Source organism: Hyla sarda, chromosome 7 (genome assembly GCF_029499605.1).
Source record: "Hyla sarda isolate aHylSar1 chromosome 7, aHylSar1.hap1, whole genome shotgun sequence".
Lineage (NCBI taxonomy): Eukaryota > Metazoa > Chordata > Amphibia > Anura > Hylidae > Hyla > Hyla sarda.
The window spans coordinates 169,184,965-169,208,734 of NC_079195.1; the positions used below are offsets into that span (position 1 = coordinate 169,184,965).

Here is a 23,770-nt window from a genome sequence, read left to right on the forward strand (position 1 = left end):
CGACGAATGACTGCTCCGTGCCTGAGATCCAGGCAGGAGCAGTCAAGTGCCGATAACACTGATCACAGGCGTGTTAATACATGCCAGTGATCAGCATAGGAGATCAGTGTGTGCAGTATTATAGGTCCCTATGGGGCCTATAACACTGCAAAAAAAAAGTTCAAAAAAAGTGTTAATAAAGGTCATTTAAACCCTTCCCTAATAAAAGTTTGAAACACCCCCCTTTTCCCATAAAAAAAAATAAAACAGTGTAAATAAAAATAAAAATAAACATATATGGTATCGCCGCATGCGTAAATGTCCAAACTATAAAAATATATCATTAATTAAACTGCACGGTCAATGGCGTAAGCGCAAAAAAATTCCAAATTCCAAAAACGCGTATTTTGGTCACTTTTTATACCATTAAAAAATGAATAAAAAGTGATCAAAAAGTCCGATCAAAACAAAAATCATACCGTTGAAAACTTCAAATCACAGCCCTCATACCGCCCTGTACGTGGAAAAATAAAAAAGTTATAGGGGTCAGAAGATGACATTTTTAAACGTATAAATTTTCCTGCATGTAGTTATGATTTTTTCCAGAAGTACGACAATATCCAACCTATATAAGTAGGGTATCATTTTAACCGTATGGACCTACAGAATAATGATAAAGTGTCATTATTACCAAAATATGCCCTGCGTAGAAACGGAAGCCCCCAAAAGTTACAAAATGGCGTTTTTGTCGCGTTTTGTCGCGTTTTTGTTTTTCGATTTTGTCGCACAATGATTTTTTTTTCAGTTTCGCCGTGAATTTTTGGGTAAAATGACTAATGTTACTACAAAGTTGAATTAGTGATGCAAAAAATAAGCCATAAAATGGATTTTTAGGTGGAAAATTGAGAGGGTTATGATTTTTAAAAGGTAAGGAGGAAAAAACGAAAGTGCAAAAACTGAGAAACCCTGAGTCCTTAAGGGTTTAAGCTTACCCGTGTATAATTACCTGGGGAAGACCTAGAGCACTTTTTAAAGATTGGCTGCTAAAAAGTACTAAAAGGATTATAACATTTTTAATAGAAGTAATTTACAAAACTGTTTAACTTTCTGGCACCAGTTCATTTAAAAAAAAAAGTTTTCAACCGGAGTACTCCTTTAAGGATCGTACCCAGAGAGTGATGGTCAATGATTCGTAACCTGATTGGTCCCTGGTTATTAGTGGTGTACCCCAAGGTTCAGTACTGCTCTTGTTTAATTTATTCATTAATGATATAGCGGATGGGATTAACAGCTCTGTTTCTATTTTTGCAGATGACACCAAGCTTTGTAGCACGGTACAGTCTATAGAGGATGTGTATAGATTACAAGATGACTTGGATAGACTAAGTGTCTGGGCATCCACTTGGCAAATGAGGTTCAATGTGGATAAATGTAAAGTTATGCATCTAGGTACTAAAAATATGCATGCATCGTATGTCTTAGGGGGGATTAAACTGGCAGAGTCACTGGTAGAGAAGGATCTGGGTGTACTTGTGGATCACAGACTACAGAATAGCATGCAATGTCAGGCTGCTGCTTCCAAAGCCGGCAGGATATCGTCATGTATCAAAAGAGGCATGGACTCAAGGGACAGGGACATAATACTCCCCCTTTATAAAGCATTGGTACGGCCTCACCTGGAATATGCTGTTCAGTTTTTGTCACCAGTTCATAAAAGGGACAATGTGGAGCTGGAGAAGGTGCAGAGACCTAATATGGGGCATGGAACATCTTAGCTATGAGGAAAGATTAAAAGAATTACATTTGTTTAGTCTTGAGAAGAGACGTTTAAGGGGGGATATGATCAACGTATATAAGTATATAAATGGCCCACACAAAAAATATGGGGTTAAACCCTCCGAAAGGACAAGGGGCACTCCCTCTGTCTGAAGAAGAAAATGTTTGGTCTCAAGGGGCGACAAGCCTTCTTTACCATAAGAACTGTGACTTTATGGAACAGTCTACCTCAGGAACTGGTCACAGCAGAAACAGTTGAAAACTTTTAAACAGGGTTAGATACATTCCTAGAACAAAATAACATTAAAGGACAACTGTAGTGCAAGACTTTTATATATTCCTGTGCCCGGGCCTCAAAAATAAACAAAATAAACTTTAACCCCTTAAGGATTTTTCAGTTTTTGCATTTTCGTTTTTTCCTCCTTACTTTTTAAAAATCATAACACTTTAAATTTTTCACCTAAAAATCCATATTATGGCTTATTTTTTGTGTCACCAATTCTACTTTGTAGTAACATTAGTCATTTTACGCAAAAATCCACGGTGAAACGAAAAAAAAAATAATTGTGCGACAAAATCGAAGAAAAAATGCCATTTTGTAAATTTTGGGGGCTTCCGTTTCTACGCAGTGCATATTTCGGTAAAAATGACATGTTATCATTATTCTGTAGGTCCATACGGTTAAAATGATACCCTACTTATATAGGATTAACTTTGTCATATTTCTGGAAAAAAATCATAAATACATGCAGGAAAATGTATAAGTTTAAAAACATCCTATTCTGACCCCTATAACTTTTTTATTTTTCCACATACAGGGCGGTATGAGGGCTCATATTTTGCGCCGTGATCTGAAGTTTTTATTGGTACCATTTTTGTTTTGATCGGACTTTTTGATCACTTTTTATTCATTTTTAATGGTATAAAAAGTGACCAAAAATACGCTTTTTTGGACTTTGGATTTTTTTTACGTGTACGCCATTAACCATGCGGTTTAATTAATGATATATTTTTATAGTTCAGACATTTGCGCATGCGGTGATACCACATATGTTTATTTTTATTTTTATTTACACTGTTTTATTTTTTTTATGGGAAAAGGGGGGTGATTCAAACTTTTATTAGGGAAGGGGTTAAATGATATTTATTAACACTTTTTTTTGAACTTTTTTTTTTGCAATGTTATAGCTCCCATAGGGGCCTATAACATTACATACACTGATCTTTTACACAGATCACTGGCATGTATTAACATGCCTGTGATCAGTGTTATCGGCGCTTGACTGCTCCTGCCTGGATCTCAGGCACGGAGCAGTCATTCGCTGATCGGACACCGAGGAGGCAGGTAGGGTCCGTCCCGGTGTCCTGCAAGCTGTTCAGGATTCCGAGATTTCACCGTGGCGGTCCCGAACAGCCTGACTGAGTAGCTGGGATAGTTTCGTTACAGACGCGGCGGTCAGCTTTGATCGCCACGTCTGAAGGGTTAATACAGGGCATCACCGCGATCGGTGATGTCCTGTATTAGCCGCGAGTCCCGGCCGTTGATGGCCGCCGGGACCACCGCGATATGACGTGGGGTCACCACGTGACCCCGCGGCATATCGCGGGAGTCGGCACAGGAAGTAAATATGGGTGAAGAGGAGAGACAGCACCGATCCAATCAGCATGTGCAGGTGATCATCCGGGAATGCCAACCCGGAAAGGCATACAGAAATTCAGAGTGGATACAGCACCAAATAGCTGAGGACTCAGGCTGGTAGATGGAGCAAGACTTTATTTGCCATCCATGTGCAACGTTTCGGCAATAAACTGCCTTTTTCAAGCATATCAAACAAAGTGACAATGTGCATATATATAGGAATCACAACATGCTGTGATTGGTTACATAACAGGTGTTATACATATCGTTACAATCAATGGCCACATCCTATTGGCTAAATTGTGTTGTCATAGTGATTCATTACATAATAAAAAAATAATAAAAAAATCACAAAAATAAATTATTTGTTATTTTATTTATTTTTTATTTTTATTTTTATTATTTTTATTTTTATTTTTAATTTTAATTTAATTTTATTTTACACACAATTTTTTTTTTGGGGGGGGGGGGTTTAATTTATCTTTTTCCCTTTTTTTTCATTTTTTGTTTTCACTCATTCTTCTTACCTTTTTTTCAACCTGTTCCATGTATTTAATTTTTATAAGTGACAACATGAGGTTTTTGGATATCTCTCTATGATAATATTTTAATATTTTTTATGTATTTTTTTAGATTCACTTCACTTATTATTCATCATCACCCTATATGAAGATTACAGCTGAGGATGGATTCACTGAGGACTCCTGAAAAAAGTTTTTCCTTTTTGTATAAATGTAGATTCTATGATTTGAATATAGTTTATGTTACACTGATCCTTGTTTCAATATGGCATCTTCTTGTGACATACTTTTTTGTTGGTATTAACATAGATGCCCAGGTTTAAGGAAAATTTGTCTTGGGGAATGCATATATGGAAGTCTATTCAGACTCATATGTATTATGGACTATGCGGTGCGTCTTTGGTCAGGTGCTCCTCGGGTATCAGCGGGCGCATATGATATGCGCAGGCCGATTCACTGATGTGTGGTGACCCATGTAGACGCACTACGCATGCGCAAGCAGTTGGCGCTTGCGCGGATCATATTGTTTTGATCCCGGGCATCTATGACGCTCCTGTATCAGCTGACCTATAGTGGTCAGCTGATCGGAACTACACGGTGTGGAGCCACGCAGCCGCAGTTTGATTATTTACAAGCGAAGCTGTCACACACAGACGCAAGATTTTTCATGCGATCTATCTGATGAAGATGCAATCGGAGACATGGATCAGTGTAAGTGAAGTCCCAGTGAACACATCTGAAGCTTATATATGTTTTAGATGGCTGTTTTCTCATATTTTTTAGATTTATATCTTTTGTGTATTTGAATCACTATGACAACACAATTTAGCCAATAGGATGTGGCCATTGATTGTAACGATATGTATAACACCTGTTATGTAACCAATCACAGCATGTTGTGATTCCTATATATATGCACATTGTCACTTTGTTTGATATGCTTGAAAAAGGCAGTTTATTGCCGAAACGTTGCACATGGATGGCAAATAAAGTCTTGCTCCATCTACCAGCCTGAGTCCTCAGCTATTTGGTGCTGTATCCACTCTGAATTTCTACAGGAAGTAAATATACGTCCTTCGTTGTTAAGGAGTTAACATACCTTCCTACGTGCCCCCGTTGGTCCGGCACAGGCCTCATGGTCCAGCGGTGCTAACCTCATTCAACTTCCTTTGGACGCGGATGCTGCAGTGCCGTCGGCGTATCACCGGCCGCAGCGATGTCCCGCCCCAGCCGGTGATAGGCTGAGCCCACTGTCATGTAAGGAGCTCTGGCCGGCTTCTTAATCACATCCCTTTCCCTTCATCCCACCATACCCTTTCCCTTCAATTTCTTGGTTGAACTTGATGGACGTAGGTCTTTTTTTGACCATACTAACTAGGTAACTATATGGCCCTCTAGTCCAATTCCTACCCCATAACTAGGTAAAATTATGACGTTTTTCTACAAGAATTTAAAATTTGCCAACATATCTTAATGAGTTCCTCATGATTTTAATGACCTCTGCTTGTAGTTATTTAAAAGAATCTTTGAGGATATGTTCTCACATGGTTTTTGAGATCCTCAAGCAATCTTATGGTTCATTACAAAACTCAAAAAATGACAAAAGAAAATGGCTCTTATTTCCAACACATTTTAATTGAATGGCAATATTTTGGTTGAGACATATTTTGGAATTTAAAGGAAATGTGTTACCAATATTTTTTTCCTGATTAAAGCCAGATACTAAAACCTGTTCTTATTTTCTAATTTGTTTCTATTTTCAGTTTTTGATATTTTTTTATTTAATTTCTTTTGTACTTTTTTATGGAGGTTGTCATTTTGCATGAGCTGTTTATAATAGCATTTAGTGGTATGCTTTACACTTTACAGCAGGACAAATGAACCATAGACAGCAATTGACAGGACCTGTCCTATTCACATGAATTGGAGACCTTTAAAGGGGTCATTCTACAGGAAGTGGGGATGCTGATTTCTGCTGTGAATGGTGGTGGTTCCAGTGTTATCTCTCTAGTGGTGGAACATTTCACTCTGGCAATAGTCATTAATGGGAAATGATCTGTATAAAACAAAAAGTCTCAGCTTAGTTTTAGCCTTAGTGGCCAGAATTCAGGATTATTATGAAATATAGATTGCAAAATAGAAATGTATTTTAAAAAATCACCAAAAATTCTCAAAAAATATGTTTAACATAAAAACCTGATTTAAACAATAGGTAATTTGTGATGACACATTTCCTTTAACTTGTTGGGGACCACGGGCGTATGGGTAAGCCCCTGTGCCCTGGTACTTAACCCCTTAAAGGACCAAGCCCATTTTCACCTTAAGGACCAGAGCGTTTTTTTGCACATCTGACCACTGTCACTTTAAGCATTTATAACTCTGGGATGCTTTTACTTTTCATTCTGATTCTGAGATAGTTGTTTTGTGACATCTTCTGCTTTATGGTTGTTGTACATTTTTGTCAATACTTGCATAATTTCTTGGTGAAAAATTACATAATTTTATGAAAAAATAGAAAATTTAGCATTTTTCTAAATTTGAAGCTCTCTGCTCTTAAGGAAAATAGACATTCCAAATAAAATATATATTCATAAACATTTACAATATGTCTACTTTGAGTTTGCATCATAAAGTTGACATGATTTTACTTTTAGAGAACATCAGAGGACTTCAAAGTTCAGCAGCAATTTTCACATTTTTCACAAAATTTTCAAAATCAGAATTTTTCAGGGACCAGTTCAGTTTTGAAGTGGATTTGAAGGGCCTTCCTATTAGAAATACCCCACAAATGACCCCATTGTACAAACTGCACCCCTCAAAGTATTCAAAATGACATTCAGTAAATGTATTAACCCTTTAGGTGTTTCACAGGAATAGCAGCAAAGTGAAGGAGAAAATTCAAAATCTTCATTTTTTACACTTGCATGTTTTTGTAGACCCAGTTTTTGAATTTTTACAAAGGGTAATAGTAGAAAAAGACCCCCCAAATTTGTAACCCAATTTCTCTCGAGTAAGGAAATACATCATATGTTTATGTCAAGTGTTCGGCGGGCACAGTAGAGGGCTCAGAAGGGAAGGAGCAACAATGGAATTTTGGAGAGTGAATTTTGCTGAAATGGTTTTTGGGGGCATGACGCATTTAGGAAGCCCCTATGGTGCCAGAACAGCAGAAAACCCCAAACATGGCATACCATTTTGGAAACTACACCCCTCAAGCCACGTAACGAGGGGTCCAGTGAGCCTTAACACCCTACAGGTGTTTGATGACTTTTTGTTAAAGTCGGATGTGTAAATGGAAAAAAAAATTTCACTAACGTTTATCATTTTTAGAAAAGGGTGATGGGAGAAAATGCCCCCCAAAATTTGTAACCCCATCTCTTATGAGTATGGAAATACCCCATGTTAGGACATAAAATGCTCTGCTGGCGAACTACAATGCTCAGAAGAGAAGGAGTCACATTTGGCTTTTGGAAAGCAAATTTGGCTGAAATTGTTTTTGGGGGGCATGTGGCATTTAGGAAGCCCCTATGGTGCCAGAACAGCAAAAATTAAACACATGGCATACTACTTTGGAAACTACCCCTCTCAAGGAACGTAACAAGGGGTACGGTGAGCCTTAACACCTCACAGGTGTTTGACGACTTTTTGTTAAAGTTGGACGTATAAATGAAAAAAAAAATTCACAAAAGTGCAGGTTTTTCCCCAAATTATACATTTTCACAAGCGGTAATAGGAGAAGATGACCCCCCAAAATTTGTAACCCCATTTCTTCTGAGTATGGAAATACCCCATGTGTGGACGTCAAGTGCTCTGCTGGTGCACTACAAAGCTCAGAGGAGGAGGACCGCCATTGAGCTTCAAGAGAGAGAATTTGTTTGGAATAGAAGTCAGGGGCCAGGGGCATTTACAAAGCCCCCAGTGGTGCCAGAACAGTGGACACCCCCCCACATGTGACCCTTTTTTGGAAACTACACCCCTCACAGAATTTAATAAGGGTTGTGTGAGCATTTACACCCCACTGGTGTTTGACAGATCTTTGGAACAGTGGGCTGTGCAAATTAAAAATTACATTTTTCATTTTCACGGACCACTGTTCCAAAAAATCTATCAGACACCTGTGGGGCGTGAATGCTCACTGTACCATTTATTACATTACATGAGGGGTGTAGATTCCAAAATGGAGTCACAGGTGGGGGGGGGGCGTCCATTGTTCTGGCACTATGAGGGCTTTGTAAACACACGTGGCCTCCAATTCCGGACAAATTTTCTCTCCAAAAGCCCAATGGCGCTCCTTCTCTTCTGAGCATTGTAGTGCACTCGCAGAGCACTTTGCATCCATATTAGACATGTGCAATTCGGTTCGGCACGAATGTCTAAATTAACGAATTTTACCGTTTTCGTGCATTCGGACCGAACCGAATGCACGAAAACATATTTTGAACATTCCCGAATAGCCACGATAATACGAATAGCAAAGTAACGAATACATTCGTTATTTCCCAACCATAATGCTGTAAATAACGAATGCATTCGTTATCTGTAAACGAACGTGAAGAATTCATTCTGATAAATATAATAAAAAGGATATAGATAGTTTGATTTTTCGGATACATTCGGTATTCGGGTACATTCGGTAAATCTTTTTATTCTTTTTTTGGACTTTAGCGATCCTAAAAGATTATGGAGATACTTTTTTTATAAAAATTTCGTAGGGTATCATAAAAAAATCATAATAAAAAAGATACAGTGGTGATGGAAAAAATTGTATCTAATGAAATGTATCATTTTTATTATGAAATGTTTATTCATTTTTAAACAGGGATCAATTTATGTGAGCGGGTAAAGCACTAAAAATGTAGCCGACAATAATGAAAATGTAGTGTGTGCTTGTTTTTCACTTTTTTTAAAAACATTTTTTAGGTAGTACTACTACTCCCAGCATGGAACACACTCTTCCATGATGGGAGTAGTAGTTACCTGTACTAATTGACAGATCGCAGGGGTCCCTTGCGATCATCTTGTATAATGTATAGATGCGGCGGCCGCTCTTCTATGGTCCCCTGCACTCACGTATATGTACACATATTCATATTTCCCGCAGAGCTGTGATTGGCCAGATGGTTCCAGCCAATCACAGCTCTCTGTGAGAAATAGGAATATGTGTATATATACGTGAGTGCAGGGGTCCATAGGAGAGCGGCCGCCGCATTCATACATTATACTGGAGGATCGCAGCGGGCGTCAGGAGTGATACCCGCAGTGATCTTTCCTTTACTACAAGTACTAATACTCCCAACATGGAGCACACTCTGCTCCATGCTGGGAACTGTAGTACCTGTATTAATAGACAGATCGCAGCGGTTACACTCGCTGCCATATGTCTATTAATGCAGGTACTACAGCTCCCAGCATGGAGCAGAGTGTGCTCCATGTTGGGAGTATTAGTACCTGCAGTAAGGGACAGATCCCAGGGATGTCACTCCTCCTGACACCCGCTGCGATCCTCCTTATGTGAATGTCGGGATCAGCTGTTCTCAGGGCTACAGAGCCAGGAGAACAGCTGACGCTGAGCCGTAGGTATACATCGTATATCTACTGCCCAGCAAGAACTTACAGTGAGCTTGCAATGTGTATACAGTATACACATTGCTGGCTCACTTAACCCCTTGCTGAGCTGTGCGCTATGCGCAAGCCCAGCAAGGGAAGGGTTAACTTACACTGCTGGACAGTGTAGGTTAACCCTTTGGGCGGTACACACTATATACAGCTATCTATAGATAGCTGTATACAGTGTATACAGAAGACGAAGTCCAGCTTACTTCCCTCGAGTCCAGCGGGGTTCGTGTAGCTCCGCCCCCTAGTGATGACGTCATTAGGGGGCGGAGCTACAGAAGGGAACAAGGCTAATTAATCTGAAGTTCTGTTCACATTGTACGTTTTGTATAATGTGAACAGACCCTTCTGGCAGTGTCCACCCAGACAGGGAGACTCCAGCTGTTGCTAAACTACAACTCCCAGCATGCCCAGACAGCCAAAGGCTGTCTGGGCATGCTGGGAGTTATAGTTTTGCACCAATTGGTGGCTCCCTGTTTGGGTAGACATTGCATCATGGGTGCTCTCCCCAGCGGACAGCGCCAAAAATGTCATAACCAATTTTTTGTGTTTTTTTCTTCTCGTTTCAGATCCGTGTATGCAGAGGATTACTGCGGATTCGATGGATTACGGCGGATTATTTATTTTTTCCTTTAATAAAATGGTTAACGAGGGCTGTGGGGGAGTGTTTTTTTAAATAAAATAATTTTTCCAATGTGTTGTGTTTTTTTTTTTTTATTGAATTTTCAAGGTTAGTAGTGGACGCTGTCTTATTGACGGAATTCATTACTAGGCTAGGGCTTAGTGCTAGCCCCAAAAACAGCTAGCGCTAACCCCCAATTATTACCCCGGTACCCACCGCCACAGGGGTGTCGGGAAGAGCCGGTACCAACAGGCCCGGAGCGTCAAAATGGCGCTCCTGGGCCTAGGCGGTAACAGGCTGGCGTTATTTAGGCTGGGGAGGGCCAGTAACAATGGTCCTCGCCCACCCTGGTAACGTCAGGCTGTTGCTGTTTGGTTGGTATCTGGCTGAGAATGAAAATACGGGGAACCCTATGCGTTTTTTTAATTAATTTTTTTATTTAAATTTAAAAAAAAAAACGCATAGGGTTCCCCGTATTTTCATTCTCAGCACAATACCAACCAAACAGCAACAGCCTGACGTTACCAGGGTGGGTGAGGACCATTGTTACTGGCCCTCCCCAGCCTAAATAACGCCAGCCTGTTACCGCCTAGGTCCAGGAGCGCCATTTTTGACGCTCCGGGCCTGTTGGTACCGGCTCTTCCCGGCACCCCTGTGGCGGTGGGTACCGGGGTAATAATTGGGGGTTAGCGCTAGCTGTTTTTGGGGCTAGCACTAAGCCCTGGCCTAGTAATGGATTCCGTCAATAAGACAGCTTCCGCTACTAACCCTGAAAATTCAATAAAAATAAAAAAAAAACACAACACATTGGAAAAATTATTTTATTTAAAAAAACACTCCCCCACAGCCCTCGTTAACCATTTTATTAAAGGGAAAAAAAATAATCCGCCGTAATCCATCGAATCCGCAGTAATCCTCTGCATACACGGATCTGAAATGAGAAGAAAAAAAAACACAAAAAATTGGTTATGACATTTTTGGCGCTGTCCGCTGGGGAGAGCACCCATGATGCAATGTCTACCCAAACAGGGAGCCACCAATTGGTGCAAAACTACAACTCCCAGCATGCCCAGACAGCCTTTGGCTGTCTGGGCATGCTGGGAGTTGTAGTTTAGCAACAGCTGGAGTCTCCCTGTCTGGGTAGACACTGCCAGAAGGGTCTGTTCACATTATACAAAACGTACAATGTGAACAGAGCTTCAGATAAACTAGCCTTGTTCCCTTCTGTAGCTCCGCCCCCTAATGACGTCATCGCTAGGGGGCGGAGCTACACGAACCCGGCCCGGGACTCGAGGGAAGTAAGCTGGACTTCGTCTTCTTTATACACTGTATACAGCTATCTATAGATAGCTGTATAAAGTGTATACCGCACAAAGGGTTAACCTACACTGTCCAGCAGTGTAAGTTAACTCTTCCCTTGCTGGGCTTGCGCATAGCGCACAGCTCAGCAAGAGGTTAAGTGAGCCAGCAATGTGTATACTGTATATACACATTGCAGGCTCACTGTAAGTTCTTGCTGGGCAGTAGATATACGATGTATACCTACAGCTCAGCGTCAGCTGTTCTCCTGGCTCTGAAGCCCTGAGAACAGCTGATCCCGACATTCACATAAGGAGGATCGCAGCGGGTGTCAGGAGGAGTGACATCCCTGGGATCTGTCCCTTACTGCAGGTACTAATACTCCCAACATGGAGCACACTCTGCTCCATGCTGGGAGCTGTAGTACCTGCATTAATAGACATATCGCAGCGAGTGTAACTTCTGACACCCGCTGCGATCTGTCTATTAATACAGGTACTACAGCTCCCAGCATGGAGCAGAGTGTACTCCATGTTGGGAGTGGTAGTACTTGTAGTAAAGGAAAGATCACTGCGGGTATCACTCCTGACGCCCGCTGTGATCCTCCAGTATAATGTATGAATGCGGCGGCCGCTCTCCTATGGACCCCTGCACGGCTGTATATATACACATATTTCTATTTCTCACAGAGAGCTGTGATTGGCTGGAACCATCTGGCCAATCACAGCTCTGCGGGAAATATGAATATGTGTATATATACGTGAGTGCAGGGGACCATAGAATAGCGGCCGCCGCATCTATACATTATACAAGAGGATCGCAAGGGTCCCCGGCGATCTGTTAATTAGTACAGGTAACTACTACTCCCATCATGGAAGAGTGTGTTCCATGCTGGGAGTAGTAGTACTACCTAAAAAATGTTTTAAAAAAAAGTGAAAAACACGCACACACTACATTTTCATTATTGTCGGCTACATTTTTAGTGCTTTACCCGCTCACATAAATTGATCCCTGTTTAAAAATGAATAAACATTTCATAATAAAAAAGATACATTTCGTTAGATACAATTTTTTTCATCACCACTGTATCTTTTTTATTATGATTTTTTTATGATACCCTGCGAAATTTTAATAAAAAAGGTATCTCCATTATTTATTAGGATCGCTAAAGTCCAAAAAAAGACTAAAGATTTACCGAATGTACCCGAATACCGAATGTATCCGAAAAAAACAACACGAATACCCGAATACCGAATGTATCCGAAAAATCTAAACCGAAAATATTGCCGAACCGAAATTTTTTTCCAAAACGAAAAAACGAAACGAAATTAAACGAAAATTTTTCTAGTGCACAAGTCTAATCCATATATGGGGTATGTTCTTACTCAGAAGAAATGGGGTTACAAATTTTGGGGGGCTTTTTTCCTATTTTCCCTTATTTCCCTAAATTTAGGGTAACACCAGCATTTTAGTGAAAACATTTTTTTTCTAATTTTCCCATCCAACTTTAATGAAAATTCTTTAAACACCTGTGGGGTGTTAAGGCTCACTATACCCCTTGTTACATTCCGACAGGGGTGTAGTTTCCAAAATGGGGGTCACATGTGGGTATTTATTTTTTTGCGTTTATGTCAGAACCTCTGTAAAATCAGCCACCCCTGTGCAAATCACCAATTTAGGCCTCAAATTTACATAGTGCGCTCTCACTCCTGAGCCTTGTTGTGCACCCGCAGAGCATTATACGCCCACATATAGAGTATTTCCATACTCAACTTTTCCTTTTCATAAGGGGTAAAAGGAGAAAAAGCCCCCCAAAATTTGTAGTGCAATTTCTCCCGAAAACGGAAATACCCCATATGTGGCCCTAAACTGTTTCCTTGAAACACGACAGGGCTCCGAAGTGAGAGAGGGGCATGCGCATTTGAGGACTAAATTAGGGATTGCATAGGGGTGGACATAGGGGTATTCTACGCCAGTGATTCCCAAACAGGGTACCTCCAGCTGTTGCTAAGCTCCCAGCATGCCTGGACAGTCAGTCGCTGTCCAGAAATGCTGGGAGTTGTTGTTTTGCAACAGCTGGAGGTTCAATTTTGGAAACACTGCCGTACGATACGTTTTTCATTTTTATTGGGGGGGGGGCAGTGTAAGGGGGTGTATATGTAGTGTTTTACCCTTTATTATGTCTTAGTTTATTGTAGTGTAGTGTTTTTAGGGTACATTCGCACTGGCGGGTTACGGTTAGTTTCCTACTAGGAGTTTGCGATGCAGCGAAAAATTTGCCGCATCTCAAACTTGAAGCAGGAAACTCTTCATAAACCTGCATGTGTGAATGTACCCTGTACATTCACCTAGGGGGGGGGGGGCAAACCTCCAGCTGATTCAAAACTACAACTCCCAGCATGCACTCACAGACCGTGCATGTTGGGAGTTGTACTTTTGCAACAGCTGGAGGCACACTGGTTGTAAAACCTGCAGTTAGGTTCTGTTACCTTATCCAGAAAGAAAAAGAAACACGCAAAACAGCGCACACCCATAAATATCAAAAAAGTACTCTTTATTAATACATGAATCAAAAAGACAGACAAGGTTCTTAAAAACATTTAAAACAGGCCTAAAGCAGCCAAAGCACAAAACAGGGTGAGCTCCCTCAACAAAGGGATCCCCACCCAGGGCACATGCCTATTACAGTACATCAATATCGTCACTATGTCATGCAAATAAGCTACCGCATAACACTAAATTCATCACAACAGCCCATATACAACCTGTATTCTCATGTAGCAAGTAGTGGTGAAGTGACACAGGACGGTTAATGGAGGTGTTGCCAGGCAAGTGCCCCCCTAAAGACCCCACGCGTTCCGTTGCCCGTCGGCAACCCCTGAGGAAGTTGCCGACGGGCAACGGAACGCGTGGGGTCTTTAGGGGGGCACTTGCCTGGCAACACCTCCATTAACCGTCCTGTGTCACTTCACCACTACTTGCTACATGAGAATACAGGTTGTATATGGGCTGTTGTGATGAATTTAGTGTTATGCGGTAGCTTATTTGCATGACATAGTGACGATATTGATGTACTGTAATAGGCATGTGCCCTGGGTGGGGATCCCTTTGTTGAGGGAGCTCACCCTGTTTTGTGCTTTGGCTGCTTTAGGCCTGTTTTAAATGTTTTTAAGAACCTTGTCTGTCTTTTTGATTCATGTATTAATAAAGAGTACTTTTTTTGATATTTATGGGTGTGCGCTGTTTTGCATGTTTCTTTTTCTTTCTGGATACTGTATTACATTGATACGTATAGCAGCACCCCTTTTCTAATTGATGTGGCTGAGCCCGCTCACATTGTAGTGATTGTAGGTTCTGTTACCTAACTCAGTATTTTCCAACCAGTGTGCCTCCAGCTGTTGCAAAACTACAACTCCCAGCAAGTACTGATCGCCGAAGGGCATGCTGGGAGATGTAGTTATGCAACAGCTGGAGGTACGCAACTACAACTCTGAGCATGCCGAGACAGCTTTTTGCTGTTTGGGCATGTTGGGATTTGCAGTTTTGCAACATCTGGAGGGCTACAGTTTAAAGACCACTGCACAATAATCTCCAAACTGTGGCCCTCCAGATGTTGCAAAAATACAAATCCCTGCATGCCCAGACAGCAAACTGCTGTGTGGGCATGCTAGGAGTTGTAGTTTTGCAAGATCTAGAGGGCCACAGTTTAGAGATCACTGCACAGTGATCTCCAAACTGTGACCCTCCAGCTGTTGCAAAACTACAAATCCCAGCATGCCTACACAGCAACCGATCGCCGCCCGCTGCTGTCGCCAAAGTGTTATTGGACCTTCGGCGCCGGTCCTCGTCGGTTTCCCCGTTCTGCCCAGCTTATTGTGGGTGGGCAGGATAGGGAAACCGAAAGTTAACATCCCCCGCCCCCCATCTGCTATTGGTCATCGCTTCCAGACGACCAATTGCAGGGATAGGAGGGGTGGCACCCCTGCTACCTCACTCTTATCCCTCCAGGGGATTGTGGGTGTCTTGGACAGCCCCGATCCCACTTATTTTCCGGGTCACCGGAGACCCGTATGACCCGGAATAGCCGCAAATCGCCGGTGTGAATTCACTGGCAATTTGCGGATAGGGTATTTGAATGGGATGCCTGCTGATAGATATCAGCAGTCACCCCGGTCTGATCCCCGTTCCGTGCACGGCGGGGACCGAAATTCCCACGGGCGTACAGGTACGCCCTTGGTCCTTAAGTACCAGGGAGCTAACCGGACGGGGATCGGAACAGGATGCCTATTGAAATAATTCAGAAGGCATCCCATGCAAATGCCTGCCCCCCATGCCACAAATCGCCGATCAATTCAGATCGGTGATTCACGGCAATTTCGGGCTGATCTGGTCTCTGATGACCCGATAGCCCGGAAAATAGGGATGATCGAAGCTGTCAGAAACAGCTCCGACCATTCTAAAGGATAGGAGCGAGGTGGCCGATCAGGACTGACCGGCAAATCGCAGGGCAGGGGCGGGGGGTGAAAGTTTATTTCCCCCGCTCTGCTGGATGTTGTGGCAGAGCGGTGGAAGATGGTGATGGTGATGATTTTTTACACTAGCATGCTGGTGTTGCCCCATACTTTTCATTTTCATTCGAGGTAATAGAAAATAAAGACCCCAAAATTTCTCGGAAATACAGAAAGTACGGAAATACCCCATATGTGGACGTAAAATGCTCTGCAAGCGCACAACAAGGCTCAGGAGTGAGAGCGCACTATGTACATTTGAGGACTAAATTGGTGATTTGCACAGGGGTGGCTGATTTTACAGCGGTTCTGACATAAACGCAAAAAAATAAATACCCACATGTGACCCCATTTTGGAAATTACTACACCCCTCACGGAACATAAAAAGGGGTATAGTGCGCCTTAACACCCCACAGGAGTTTGACGAATTTTCGTGAAAGTTTGATGGGAAAATTTTAAATAAAATTTTTCAATTGCACAGCCAACTGTTACAAAGAGCTGTCAAACGTCAGTGGGGTGTAAATGCTCACTGATCCCCTTGTTACGTTCCTTGAGGGTTGTAGTTTCCCAAATAGTGTACCATGTGTTTTTTTTTTTTTTTAATGTTCTTGCACCATAGAGGCTTCCTAAATGGGACATGCCCCCAAAAAAACCATTTCAGCAAAATTCATTTTCCAAAAGTCCACTGTCGCTTCTTCCCTTCTGAGCCCTCTAGTGCACCCGCAGATCACTTTACATCCACATATGAGGTATTTCCTTACTCGAGAGAAATGGGGTTTCAAATTTTGGAGGACATTTTCACCTATTACCCTTTTTGAAAATGAAAAATTTGGGGTAACATCAGCATTTTAGTGAAAAAAATAAAATGTTTCATTTTCACATCCAACTTCATTGAAAATTTGTCAAATGTCAGTGGGGTGTAAATGCTCTCTGCACCCCTTGTTACGTTCCTTGAGGGGTGTAGTTTCCCAAATAGTATACCATGCGGGGTGTTTTTCGCTGTTCTGGCACCATAAGGGCTTCCTAAATGCAACATGCCCCTCAAAAACCATTGCAGCAAAATTTGCTCTCCAAAATCCCCTTATCGCTCCTTCTCTTCTGAGCCCTCTAGTGCGCCCACAAAGCACTTTACATCCACATATGAGGTATTTCCTTACTCAAGAGAAATTGGGTTACATATTTTAGGGGGCTTTTTCTCCTTTTATCCCTTATAAAAGAAAAAAATGTGTCTACAAGAACATACAAGTGTAAAAAAATTTAGATTTAGAATTTTGGCCTCCACTTTGCTGCTATTCCCGTGAAACACCTAAAGGGTTAACAAACTTTCTGAATGTCATTTTTAATACATGAGTGGTGCAGTTTTCATAATGGGGTCCATTATGTGGTATTTCTAATATCAAGACCCTTAAAGGGCACCTCTCATCAAATAAACTTTTGCTATATTTTAGATTAATGAATGTTGAATAACTTTCCAATAGCATGTTAATGAAAAATATGCTTCTTTCTATTGTATTTTTCCCGATCAGTCCTGACAGCAAGCATTTCTGACTCATGCTGGAGTCCTAAACACTCAGAGCTGCCAGCCTGCTTTGTTCACAACCAAACAGGCTGTGAACAAAGCAGGCTGGCTGCTCTGAGTGTTCTCCTTTGTGAACAAAGCAGACTGGCAGCTCGTAGTGTTTAGGACTCCAGCATGAGTCTTAAATGCTTGCTGCCAGGACAGGTAGGGAGACCCCAAGTGGTCATTTCTTCAAAGTGGAAAATTAAATAGAAAAGCATATTTTTTAATAACATGCAATTGTAATGTTATTCTGCATACATTAATCTATAATATATCAAAAGTTTTTTTGATGAGAGGTACCCTTTAAATTCACTTCAAAACTGAACTGGTCCCTAAAAAATTCAGATTTTGAAATTTACTTGAAAAATTGGAAAATTGCTGCTATACTTTGAAGCCCTCTGATGTCTTCAAAAAGTAAAAACATGTCAACTTTATGATGCAGACATAAAGTAGACATATTGTATATGTGAATTAATATATAATTTATTTTGTATGTCTATTTTCCTTAAAATCAGAGAGCTTCAAAGTAATAAAAATGCTAAATTTTCTAATTATATAGATGACAATTTACCACTAACATAAAGTAGAATATGTCAAGAAAAAACATTCTCAGAATCAAATTCATAAGTACAAGCATCCCAGAGTTAATAATGCTTAAAGTGACCAGTGGTCAGAATTGCAAAAAATGCTCTGGTCCTTAAATGGGCACTGTCAAATACAAAAAGTTTTGAGATGTTGTAAAGCATGTATAGGTTTTCCAATTGCTTTCATTAGAAAATGTTCAGTATTTCATACTGAAAAAGCCAGTCAAACAACTGCCCCCCCTGCCTGCTTGGATACATACTAGTCCTGCTGTGTCCATGCTTCATCACCTATGTCATGGACACCCTTCCTTGATTGACAGCTGTGAGCACAGGGCTCACAGCTGGAGGAAAAATCCTCCCACTTTCAGCTTGTGTCCCGCTACTGTCAGTGAGGACAAGATGGGAGTTGTAGTTTTGCTAATGCTAGGGGAGATGTGAGCAGACAGCATACTGAGGGAGGGGGCGGAGACCTGCACAGTGAGGCCACGCCCCCTCCCTTTGAGAAGAATTCAGACTAGTGAGCTAAATTTAAAGTGTAATAAAAAAAATTAAAAAAAGGTGCTAGACACAAAAATTAGATGCACATGGTCAGGATTAGGTACTGAGTGATATGTTAATTAAAAAAATTTGTTGTATCTGACTGGTACGCTCTAAGGTGAAAATGGGCTCAGTCCCCAAGGGGTTAAACATTCCAGAATAGCCCCATATGTCATTTTACAGGCTGTAGTTTGTGCTGCAGCCCTAAAAATGCCTAAATATACCCCCAAAAAGGGCAAAAAAAATGCCTAAATGGAAAAAAAGGGCTCAACAACACTTTAGAGCCAGATTTTGAGGCTTAAAATGAAAATAAAAATCACAGTGTGGAGAGAGCCATATTGTTTACTGCTGCTACATGAAAATCTAGCCTAGTCATTTAAGAATCACATAGGGCAAACAAAAGTCCCTGGACTCATAACCTGGTGGGGCCTACCATGTTTTTATAAAGGGGATATCAACCATAAGGTAAGTACTTACCTGCCAGACAGTAATGGACATGCTTAGGAAGGATCTGCGCTTACCATAATGCTGTGGCTATTTTTTTGAGTTATAATAATATGTTTTGCAATTGCTTTCATTAGAAAATTTTGAGGCTTTCATGCTGAAAAAGCCAGTGAAAAAACTGGCCACTAGGGGTCCCCCTCCCTGCTTGGACACATACCAGTTCAGTCGTGTCCAGCAGTCATTGCCTACGTCATGGACCTAGGTTTGACTGACAGCAGGTCCAGCTCTGCTGTGCTTGCTCCAGGCCCCCTCACTCTGCCTGTGTGAGTGCGTGGCCACAGGGAGAAAGCACAGGGTAAGTAAACTGCACTGCCTGCACTGCCACACCAGTGCCGACTAGTGTTGAGCGGCATAGGCCATATTCGAATTCGCGAATATATGGACAAATATTTGTGAAATATACGCTAAATTCGCATATTCGTAATATTCGCGTTTTATTTTCACATATGCGAACATTTGCGTATGCGAAAATTTGCATATGCGAAAATTATCATATACATAAATTAGCATAGGCGAAAATACGCATATGTGAAAAGTAGCATATGCAAATTTTCGCATATGCGAAAATTCGCACGCCAGTCTCACACAGTAGTATTAGAGCCTTCTATACACCACACAAGCTGGAAGCAGAGAGAGATGATCACTGTCATGTGTACTGTGATAAAAAAAAATAATAAAAAAATAAATAAAAAGAATATTCGTAATTACGACTATATAGTGCTATATTCGCGAATTCGCGAATATGCGATATTCGCGAATAAAATTCGCATTGCGAATATTCGCGAGCAACACTAGTGCCGACATCAGAGCACTTCTAGCATCACTGATGCTGTGAGTGCTAGGAGCGCACTGGGGAATACAGCTGATGTCGGCTATTGCAGCTCCCGGGATCGACGCCACATCAGCCCTCTCACTGCTGCTCGTATAGCCACCGCTCACATCTCTCCCTACCATAGCTGCCCGCCCCACCACTCACATGTCTGTCTGTCACCGCTCACATCTCTGCCCACCCCGAGGGTTAGCAATATTACAACTCCCAGCATGCCCTGACAGTGAGGATATGCTGGGAATTGTAGTTTTGCCAATGCTAAGGGAGATGTAACCATCTGCTTGCTCACATCTCCCCTAGCATTAACAATACTACAACTCCCAGCATGCACTGACATTAAGGACATGCTGGGAGTTGTAGTTTTGTTAATGCTAGGGGAGCTGTGAGCAGACAGCATACTGAGGGAGGGGGCTGAAGCCGTCACAGTGAGGCCATGCCCCCTCCCTTGGAGAGGAATTCAAGCAAGTGAGCATCAATAAAAGTGCAATTAAAAAATTTTTTTTTAAAAAGGTGCTAGACACATGAAAAATTAGATGTTCGTGGTCAGGATTAGGTACTGAGTGATATATTACTATATTTTTTTTTAAATGTTGGTGGATCTGACAGGTACGCTTTTAGGCATTTACCAGGACCTGTTTTGACATCTGTGTTAAAGGGGTATTCTGGGACTTTTTTTTCTTTGTTTGACTGTGCTACAGGGGCTGTAAAGTTAGTGTAGTTCACAATATAGTGTCTGTACCTGTGTTTGGTGGCTGGTCTTGCAATCTTATGTGATCTTTGCTCCGGATGTTCATTTTAAATAGCATACAGAACAAGGGCTATCTCAGCTTTTTCCAGGTTGCAGTGTGGCCTGAGACATTCCATTACTATCCAGGTGTTGAAAGGGAGCCTGTATGAGTTTCAATGGATGGAGCGACTGCTTGGTGGGAGGGAGATCATTCACCACAGGGCAACAATGACTGATGTGTGGAAGGGAGAAACTTACAAACAAGGGATCCCGGAACTTGTAGTTGGAGAGAAGGAACTCCAACAGGAAATATCCATTTCACAAAAAGAAAGCAACAGCGTCATAGTGGACTTAGAACATAGCCATTAAGTCCCAAGACAAGCTCTGATCTTTCCTGTGTTAATCCATTACTGTCTGGCAGGTAAGTACTAAAATCACCTTATGTTGGATACCCCCTTTAAGCAGATTTGGCTGTACAATGCTCAACGAAGTGTGAAAATAGCCTTAGTATCACGGCTTCTGCTGGCTTGCCTCCCACCTACAGAAGAACGTCCGTTTAGAAAAATGTATCCCCTATGCTAAGGATAGGGTATAAGTGCCAGATCGCGGCGGGTCTGATCACTGGCACCCCCTGCAATCTCCCGCACTGTGCCCCTGCTCTCTGCATGAAAAGAGTGGAGTAATGCCCCCTCCATGTAGCTCTATGGCAGAGATGGAGATTGCCGAGTGCAGTGATCCGGCTCTCCCATAGAGCTGCATGGAGGAGGGGTGTCGGCCACAGCTTCAAGCTGTTGTTAACATGCTCCATTAAGTAGGAGAGCCGGGCGGCCATTAGGAAGATAGCTGGGGGGGGGGGTCCCAGCGGTTGGACGTCCCCACGATCTGACACGTATCCCCTATCCTTAGGATAGGGGATAAGTTTTTGTAAACTGGAGTTCTCCTTTAAAGCTTAAAATCATAACAAGGTTGACTCTTGATGGGGCCTTTTGCTATTTATTTTACATTTCTTAATACCTCTAGCTGTAAGTCTTGTTTTGTAATCCTAAACCCTATTGTATCAAAACACTCAGACCCATCAGTTTCTTTTCATCTAAGTTTATAGTGAATGTTTTCTACATTTAAAGGGAAACTGTCATATGTTTTCTCCCGCACTATCCACAGGTACCGGTGGATATTATGGGAGATGCTGAACATTTTGAGTCCTACCTTGCCCGGATGCACTGCGCCGTTCGCCCGTTATAGCAGTTTTTCTGTATATTTAAATTAGCTGCTAACTGTCACGGGCGGGGTTACTGCCTTCATCTGGCACTGTGACGTAACCGCCGCCCGGCCCGCAGCACCGCCCGGCTAATGAATATTCATATAATGTCTTAAACTCTCCTTCTCATCCCGGACGATACTGCGCATGTGCGCCAAAATTGCAGAGTTACACTCTAATTTGTAAATCACTAAAAAATTAAGGAGGGAAAAAGCTAATCCCACATAATATTCACTGAAACCACTATTAATGCCCACACAAGCTTGAGTCATGTAGTAGTACAACCTTCCCTACTGCGATTTTAGTTGAGGCAACCCTGAAGACAGATGGATGTGTTATTGCAAACCTCTGAAGAAAAACGAAGTCTAAGCCTTAGCCCAATTTTATTATTATCATTATTAACACTTTCTTCCCCACCCAAACAAAAACAAAAACATTTTTGTGATTTTCAAAAGTAAAGAGCGAAAACCCTTTGAATATTTAGTGGAAAGTTTCTGTCCCTAAAGTTTGGTGCAAAAAAGTTTTGAATACGTCCCCCATTTTCTTTCTATTTCTTTACCATCTGGACCAGATTTTTTTAAACATGTGTCTTGCTTCATCATTGTACTCTACCATCTCCCACGCCTCATCTACCATCTACCAGACAAATAGCATGGGCTGTGGCCCAGGGAAACAGAGACTATAGCCATCATCAGCTCAAAATCAAGGTAAAACTGTCACAAATTTACCATGATTTTCTAAAAATAGACAGTGGGAGGAAGGTGGTGAAAGAAACATATTTTTTAAGTGGTCCACTGCTTTCATTGCCCTTATAGTGACCCTGGTGGGATCAGACCAGATGGGCTACTCTCCAGTCTCTATTGATACTACTATGTCTGTCCAGTGTCACTAGATGGATGTGTGACAGGGAGGTTTGTCCCTTATTTGTATCTTTGTTCTCATATATGTTGGTTTTGTTTTATTCTCCATTTGGTTGAACAGTAAATAGACTGTTGTTGTTGCATCGTTGTCAACATAACATTTAGTGACAAGGATGGGATAATTGTTAATATTTGTGAAAGATTAGCTCTATAGGGCCAAGCAAGTAGAGGAGAAACATGAGTCAGGGACAGTGACACAATGTATAACCCCTTCACGACGAGCGACGTACATGTATGGCGCCGCGAAGTGTCACTTGGCGCACGGCGACGTACATGTACGTCGCAGGGTTCCGGGAGCGCCGCGTCACCGGTAGCAGTGATCGGGCCGGGATGACTGCTGTTATCTAACAGCAGGCATCCCGGCACATCGCCGAGGGGGGTCCTGAGACCCCCCCATGACCGCGATGCGCGCAAATCGCAGGTCAATTCAGACCTGCGATCTGCGCGATTCCGGGTCATACGGGTCACTGGTGACCCGGTGACCCGGAAAATAAGAGGGATCGTAGGTGTCCGAGACACCCTAGATCCCCCTAAAGGGATAGGAGTTTGGTGGCAGGGTTGCCACCCCTCCTATCCCTGCTATTGGTCGGCCGAGCGACCGACTGATAGCAGACCGGGGGAGGGGGGGTTAAAGTTCGGTTCCCCCGCTTTGCCCACCTATCGGTGTCCGGGCAAAACGGAGGAACCGTCCAGGGAGGGTCGGCGCCGAAGGTCCCTACCTGGATCCCGGATCGCGATCCTCCATGCGGGGATCCCCCACGTGCGGCGGCGGCTTCCGGGTCCTGCTAGGTGAGTTGTTGCCTAGCAACATCCGGAGGGCCACAGTTTACAGTGGTCTCTAAACCCTGGCCCTCCAGATGTTGCAAAACTACAACTCCCAGCATGCCCAGAC

At 42.2% G+C, this 23,770-nt stretch overlaps 1 protein-coding gene across 4 annotated transcripts in view; it reads right to left on the minus strand.

Annotated features, from left to right (window-relative positions):
• Positions 1 to 21,984, minus strand: part of LRRC18 (leucine rich repeat containing 18) — a 46,978-nt gene extending 24,994 nt beyond the window's left edge. The window contains exon 1 of one of the 4 annotated variants that reach the window (XM_056529908.1): positions 21,907 to 21,984. The gene's annotated coding sequence lies outside the window, so the exon portion shown is untranslated. Of the gene's footprint in view, positions 1 to 5,820; positions 5,842 to 21,906 lie in introns of those variants that run through there. The other 3 variants (XM_056529906.1, XM_056529907.1, XM_056529911.1) reach the window with 3 other exon arrangements.
• Positions 21,985 to 23,770: the final 1,786 nt, after the last annotated feature.